An 8,749-nucleotide genomic window follows, 5' to 3' on the forward strand; every position below is an offset into this window, starting at 1 on the left:
GTTGGCAGAGGCGCCGCCATCTTGGTTCTCAAGTTGGCTGGTAGATGTCGCTAGTATCGCGCGGCAAATTCAAAAATTAGTTGCCAGAGGCGCCGCCATCTTGATTCTCAAGTTGGCTACCAGAGTGTGCCACCGTCGCCATCTTTATTTCATATTTCAGCTGCCAGGGCACAGCACCATTCGATAGGTCGAATGCTAATCGATATATTTACTTTTATTTCATATTTCAGCTGCCAGGGCGCAGCACCATTCGATAGGTCGAATGCTAATCGATAAATTTAGTAACAAGTGTTGCTACCAGAGGGCGCGATATTTAAATTTAAAAAATATTACAACCTTTAAACAATTCTCCGCCATCTTGGATTCAACAGCCCCACCATTTTGGAAGCACATGATACACCCAAGGACTCGTTCCAATACATGCACAGAGTGCACCGAAAAGATTGTTCCCTTACATGCACAGAGTGCACCATATTGAATGATCATGATATGTGTTCCTTTATATGCATAAGAAGCAGGCATAAGAAATTTTTTCTTGTAGGCATACTTTAGTGTTAGCTTTCCTGTAATGCATTTAATAATAGTGTAAGCTCATTATTATTATTTAGTGATAGTGAATTTATAACTATGATGTGTAGTCTCATTCTCTTCATCTCGACGTGGCGGAAGATTCTCTGGAGTGTAAGCTGAAAAAAAAAATAAATAAATAAAAACTTGTGTTTGAATTTATAGTGGTATGCTGCTTTCCACATCACCTTAGAGACTATGTCTCAGGAGGTACAGCATTAGATGCGTTAACTCCTTTTTTTTATACATGGCGAGTTTCCCCGAGAGGCCTATTTTCCATGTTTAACAAGGGCGCAAGCATTATGCTTCACCGTCACTCTCTCCCAAGCCGCTGTCCACTCCATCATCTGGCTCCACTTGCTCTTGAGCCTCCATTACAGCTTCAAAGCATGCTATAATACCGTTGTAAAGGTATGTTAGAAACTCGTATTCCTCTGGAAATGCAGCGAACAAATTGATCGCGGAGACCTCTAGATGGTGTACTATCGCATCTATATTCATGCCGATGCAAGCATGAAGCGCATATTCAATGCAATCGCGCATTTCCTCAAAAGCAGCCATGTTCATTATGGAATTGTCAGAGACAGAATGAAGACTATAGTTGACCTGGTCTTGACGGAAAGATGACATGCAACCCCGATGTCGCGCTACACATTCCAATGAGGCGCCCAGCGCGGGCTGACGTCACAGCTTGTTGATCCCAAGCTGCAGAGTGCTGGGTCGTGTTCAGGAAGTAGTCCACACATTATAAATACATTGCAGGAATAGAATCTCAACAACAGCCCACACAAACGATTACATAGAATATGCTTCGATTGAGAACAAGCAATAAGGTAAAATAAAATGTGTATATGTAATCTTAAACTCCCATATCCTTTCTCTTTACCCATGTCCTCACGGTATCGGGAAACCCCTTCCAAGACACCTGGAATCTTTCACCACACTTTCGATGAATTTTATTTACCAAGTATGTATCGGGGTATTTTGTAATTTGAATTTCTGAAGCATAAAAAACACCTTGTATTTCATTTCCATCCATATCACTCAAGTTATACACACGCGGAAAGCTGGACCTCATAGCTGTTACTTTAAACACTTCGTGAGACCAATTCGGTGTAAACCCCTTTTCAAAAACTTTCTTGTTTCGTGACACGCGTACATGATCCCCCACACGAGCCTTAGGTTTTCTAGGGTCAATTGTCTTTACATATTTGTAAACACTTTGTAGCAAAGAGTCATCCTTCACTTGATTCGGAGCCATGCCAATGGTGCGGTGGAATCTGTTATTGTAGACACGTAGAACTTGTGGTAAAATTTTAAGCCACTTATAATTTCCTTGTGCTGAAAACTCGCGAAAAAGCAGCGATTTTAGAGCTCTATTAAACCGCTCTACCACACTTGCTTTAATCTCACTGTGAGTGGAATAATGATTAATATTTTTTCTTTTCATAAGAGCTCTGAAAGTTGAGTTATAAAATTCTGTTCCCGCATCACTTTGAATACTTTTAAAACTTCCTGCTTCTTTCAAAATACTTCTCATGGCAGCAGTAACCATCACACCTGTCTTTTGTTTAACTGGAACTGCATAAGCACGTTTGCTGTACACATCTATGGCAGTCAGGATGTACTTGTAACCACTGTTCACTTTACTGTATGGTATCATTTCTACCAAATCAATCTGTAGTAAATCATGGAGTCCATATGTTAAAACCTTTCTGCGAGGAAATATAATATGTTTGCCTCGGTGAAGCTCGTATGCAATCCCACGCTGTGCGTCGCTCATTTTGCAATGTATCCTGATTCTTGTAACTCTTCAAGTATCGAAAGGATTTCGTTATTGTGTCCGGTGTGGCCAGAAGCCTGCGAGGCCATTAACAACCTGAGTCGATCTACTATCTCATTCGGATCATTCCAATAAATGAACTCTCGTTTACGACCTAAATCCAATGTTTTATGTAACAATCCACTTCCTCGTTGCTGCGAACCAATATGTGGAAACAGTTGCTTAATGATATCAAATTTCGCATGTGACGTGCTTTTATAGAGATTTGTTGCAGGATCATTCTTTTTAAAATAAGCATTTGTAAGCTCTAGTAGATTACCATATTGTTTAAGGGCCGATTCCGAGTACGTATGCGGCTCTCTGCGAAATAAAAGTTCAAATAAACCAGGAGCAGGTTGTATTAGTTCATCTTTAACGCGAATCATATTGTTATCGTGAAAAAATACTTCCGTGTCCCCTAAAAACCAGCGGTTATGTCGTTTAGATACACCATAGGTTCCATCACCAGAGCGAAGGTTGTAGCTCTGCAAATAAGACTGCACTCCACCTAAAGAATCATCATATGGAACACCGTGATGTTTTAAAGGAATAGCGTTCGAGTCATCACTGTCGCTTGATTCTAAATATTGTTTCACAGTAGCTTCTTCCGCAGAATCCTGCTTCACAGTATCGATAGACTGTGCGAGCGATGTAGTAGGTCCAAGTTTATCCAAACGCGAATTAACAGACTTGAATATTTCTTCATTAATTGCATCCCTCTCCAAACGAGCTCGTTTGGCAAGTAGATACTTTGCACGAACATTTTCTATGACGCGCTCCAACTTACTAGCCTCAAGAGACATGACTGCAGAGTTAGCGATAGCATATCACCCTTTTATAAACAACTAGCATCAATACGTGAGTGATCTAGGCATGTCTAGAGCTTGATGGTTTTGGAGGTGCTGGTTTTGGAGGTGCTGGTTTTGGAGGTGCTGGTTTTGAAGGTGTTGGTTTTGGAGATGCTGGTTTTGAAGATGCTGTTTTTGCAGGTGCTGGTTTTGGAGGTGAAGGTTTCTTAGACAACACACCGCGAGAATATTCATCAGGAGTAATCGTCAAAACACCAACAGTGCGATTCATTTGTGAAAGCTGTTGTACAATTCCAGCATTAATTTTCAATACCATCTCAACCATGTTAGCATTTAGTGCATCATTTAGTTCCTCTATAAATGTTTGTGCGAATAAATCTAACCTGCTCTCCAACGAGGTGCACATATCACCCAACTTTGTCGACACAGCTGAAAGACTTTCATTTAATTGAGCAATTAAATGCTGTTCTTTAGCCTCCATATTGCGCAAGAACTCCATAATCCCCACTTGCACATCTCTTGTTACAGTAAGTGATCTGTTGATATCTGTAACTTGTCGTGTCATACCATCAGTCATCGAATGCAAAGCATGTGTAAAAGCCCCGCTTACTGCGTCAACATACTTCTTATTAGCAGCATCACCATCTTGTTTAGGATCACCAACTCTCTTCAAATGTTTCCAGCTTAAGTCGCAGTCCCCTTCACGAGTAAACGTCATGCATGAGTCGTGCGATCGTTTAAGTCCACCACCACCGAACTTTGACATCATGATTCATGAACCTATCACAATAAACTGATCAAAACCACATCTGTAACGCCCTTTATGTAGAGGAAAATCTTTAGCTATCACAATGAAACCATGCTCATTAGGACTGTTCCAACAGTGACCGCAAAGAGTTTTAAATCTCTCAAAGCTCATATCTGTACCGACATGGTCGGAAAACACATGTTTTAGATTAAGATCATCCATTTTAAACAAAATTATTAGATTACAATTATCTCGCACTAATTGCTTTCGGGTTTGGGTATAAGTTTGTACCAAGTAGAAACAGTCGATCTTGTGGTGTCGCCCCATAGAATAATACTTTTGAACAATGCTTTGTTTATCACAAGCAACATCATCGAAGATTAGCACAGAGTTGGGGAGGGCTTGACTGGGGTCTAAAACATCAGCATTTTCTCGAAATTTAAAAAATTTCACTCCCCCGACATTTTCCAACACATGGGCTAAACGTTCATATTTTGGTTGTTCTAGGGACTTGCTATATAAATACACATTCTCAAAACGTATCCCATTGGGGTGTTCTAGAAGTGAAAGAATAAGACAAGTTTTGCCAGAATTCGAAGGACCTGACACTATACACCGTATGGTATTTGGTAACAGAGATACATGACGTTCTTCAGTTTTACTAAACACATCATCATCAATTAGTGAAATTGGTAAAGCGAGCTGTTGTTGAACAACCTCCATTCTTAATACTAAACCTAAACACTATAAAACAGTCATCCTTATAGTGAAACCACTCAGTGTCTTGATATGTCTTGTATGAGACGGAAGAGAGGTTCAGGCTTAGTTAATTCTGTTATAAATAAGCTACCATTCGAGGCACATCTTCCGGGCTACAATTTCTGTGGACCTGGCACGAGACTAGCCGAGAGACTAGCAAGAGGTGATCGTGGTGTGAATGCACTAGACGAGGCGTGTCGTCTTCACGATATTGCGTATGCGAATAGTAATAACTTGGCTGAAAGACATAAAGCGGATAAAATATTAGCTGACACGGCCGAGAAGATTAGAAAGTCTCCCGAAACTAAATTTGGACAGAGAGTATCCGCGTGGACCGTTAACAAGATTATGAGAGTGAAACGTAAGCTTGGTGCAGGTTTAAGATTTTCATCATCAAAGAAGAGAAACCGTAAATCTGTCAGGAAAGCCCTGGGGAAGAAGGGTGGTCTATTACCATTTATATTTCCAGCACTCGCTGCATTAGGCAGCTTAATTGGTGGAGCTGCGGGTGTTGCTAAAACTGTTTCCGATGTCCGGAGTCAGGCACGTATGCAAGCGATAGCACGTGCAGCAAAAAACGGTTCAGGACTTTATCTACGCCCCTATCCACAGTCGGGTGGTGGGGGAAAGCGAAGAGGAAGAAGAAGAAAGAAAAATCGCGGGAGCAGGAAGCGATAATCAAAAACTTACCAAAGCGAGCTCTTACAAACCTCGAGTTAATGAAGGCGATAAAAGAATTGAAAATACCATACTTTAGACAAATATACATGCGCGATTCGCTACCTAAGAAACCATTGCGTAATGAAAGTGCTATTTTGAATCTAGACTCATCCAAAGGACCGGGAACGCATTGGACTGCTTATGTCAAGACCGGTCCTAACGTTGAATATTACGATAGCTTCGGAGACTTGCCTCCACCAGTGGAAATGATACGATATTTAAACAAGTGCAACATAACCTATAATTATGACAGGCAACAAAAGTTGCATTCATGGAATTGCGGTCACTTATGCTTAAGATTTTTAGTATCAATATATAAGAAGCATTAGTGTTATCATAAGCCACATATGCGACAGAGTGTTTATAGAGAGACCACACACAACGCGAGACGCAGTGTAAACTAGACAAAATGTCAATAACATTAATTTTAACTGGGAAGAGCTCGATTATGAGAACCTACTACTTCCCTCCCTTGCAATTGGATGGAGAGTGGACAATGGCATTGATCGATCTGACAACATATAACTCGATACCGAACATTGATGAAAATAATCAAGTTTTTCGATACATCGCAAACAATGAACATCATGAAATGAAATTACCAACAGGTGCATATGAAATAAGTGACATGGAAGCTTACATAAAACAGAACCTACCTGCAGATTCAACATTTCTATTACGAGGCAACCCCAACACCTTACAGTGCATAATGTTCAGCAACAATATACATGTGGATTTTAGTGGAAAAAATACATTAGGTGAAATGCTTGGATTTTCTTCTCAAGTATACAAAGCAGGTGAGCTGCATGAATCGACAAATCCTGTAAATATATTCCCCGTGAATGTTATACGAATTACAAGCAATGCTGTGGGACACACATACTTGAATGGTAAATTAAACAATACTATTCATGAATTTTCCCCCATAGTACCTCCGGGATATAAGATAAATGAACGACCTACCACGCTCATTTATGTCCCAGTTACCGTTCAATCTATATCGGAGCTCGACATTCAAATAGTCGATCAGGAAGGACGCTTAGTTAACCTAAGAAAGGAAGAAATAACTCTAAGACTGCATTTGAAAAAACAATGGGAGTGAAATATTTTTCTAAGCATAAATGGAGCGGTTCAGGTGTGTCCTTATCCAGTAGACGACGAGACATCAAGCGGCTAACATCTGTTAACGTGAGATTCCTTAAAAAACTTGGATTTAGAGTTTATCCTCATGGAGAACACCGTTCTTGAAGTAGAGCAAGCACCACAATTTGAGGATTCTATTTCAAAAACTGAACTGCATATTTACAAACCATACTTAAATGGACCCTATGCCCCCAACTCTGAAATCCGTATAGTGATTCAAAATCATGATGCATACACAAACATCTCAAAATCCTTTTTGCGTATACGTGGAAAACTCGTAAAGGCAGACGGACGGAAACCGGACCATGCAAAGATTATAAACAATGGTGTATTACATATGATCAATCGGATAGGATTTGAACTGAACGGCGTTCTTATAGACCAGACCAGATCACTAGGAGTGGTATCTACAGTGAAGAATTATCTTTCACGAACTCGTGATGAATACGCCATCAGCAAAATGGAGGGATGGTGTCTCGAGGAAAACTATAGCTTGCCTCTAACAGCCGATGGTGTTTTCGAAATCTGTGTTCCGCTAAGCCATCTCCTTGGCTTTGCTGAGGATTATCACCGTATACTTCTAAACTCCAAACAAGAGTTAATTATAGTTTTAGAAAATACGTACATTAACTCGATCGTAGATGCGAGTGCGCAGCCTCAAGCAGTTAATTTAACCATAAACTCTATCGATTGGGCCGTACCACACATCCAAGTGTCTCCAGCGGAACGCACGCGACTGCTTAAGCTTGTGGAGAAAGGCAGAAATATAGATATAGCATTTAGATCTTGGTCTGTTGAAACATATCCCAGCATGCCACAAGCACAAAATGTCAGCTGGTCAGTAAAGACAAGCTTCTCGATGGAAAAACCACGATACATAATAGTCGGCTTTCAATCGGCTAAACATAATGTAATGGCTGCCGATAAATCGAGGTTTGACCACTGCAACATAAAGAATATAAAACTATTCTTGAATTCAGAAAGTTATCCGTACACGGATTTGGACATAAACTTCGACAATGGATTTTACTTAATCGCATATGATATGTATTCAAATTTTCAAGAGTCTTACTATGGAAAGCAGAATGCACCTTTGCTTGACCCTCATCAGTTTAAGGAACTGGCTACGTTATTCATGTTTGATGTAAGCCGTCAAGCTGAGAAAATACCTTCGAATATCATAGATTGCAAGTTGGAGATCACAAGCTCAGCCAACCTACCGATCTTAACACAAGCATTTGCAATAATATTGCACGACAGACTTGTCTCCTATAATCCACGAGACAAAGCTGTTAAAATACTGAGTTAAGCATAGTAGAGGCTCAGTCGTGTCTCAGCCACCATGAAGTATGTTAATCTGCAAGGATTTTTCTCTCAGTATGGCTTTATTACCAAGGAACTTAGCATTGCTGACTCTGAGGGGAACATAATTACGCGAACATTCAAACCGCCGTTTGAGTGGAGAGACATTAGTCGTAAATACCGGAGAAGTAATGCGTGGCTCACTAAAAATTTTCATAGTTTAAAATGGGAACACGGATTGTTTCCCTACAACAGTCTTTCCACCATCTTGACAACTCACTTGAGTGGAACTGTAATAGTTGCTGGAAGCGAACAGAAAAGATGGTTGGGTAAACACTGTCTCAAACACATGCACATAGTGGATGCACAAGAGGAATATGGCTGCCCGGCATTCAAAAAATTAGACATAATGTATGCTCAAAATCGTGACAGCATAAGACCTGTATCGTCTCGCCGTAACGTCGCATTGCTTAGGGCTTGGATGCTAGAACACAGCGATCCTGGAATGTTGGATGACGCGCTCGAAATGGAATCAACAACAAGCGAAGCAACGGTAAACATGTCTGGACTGGAGGCGCTATAAATTGAGGTCATCGTCCCGGGGTACGACAGTCAGCGTGCCGATGGATCGAACGTCATTTTTCTTGAATATATAGTGAGTCTACGCCCGCACGACCGCGAACTGTACGCTGACTGTCGTACCCCGGGACGATGACCTCAATTTATAGCGCCTCCAGTCCAGACATGTTTACCGTTGCTTCGCTTGTTGTTGATTCCATTTCGAGCGCGTCATCCAACATTCCAGGATCGCTGTGTTCTAGCATCCAAGCCCTAAGCAATGCGACGTTACGGCGAGACGATACAGGTCTTATGCTGTCA

The sequence above is a fragment of the Bacillus rossius genome, chromosome 16 (genome assembly GCF_032445375.1).
Source record: "Bacillus rossius redtenbacheri isolate Brsri chromosome 16, Brsri_v3, whole genome shotgun sequence".
NCBI lineage: Eukaryota > Metazoa > Arthropoda > Insecta > Phasmatodea > Bacillidae > Bacillus > Bacillus rossius.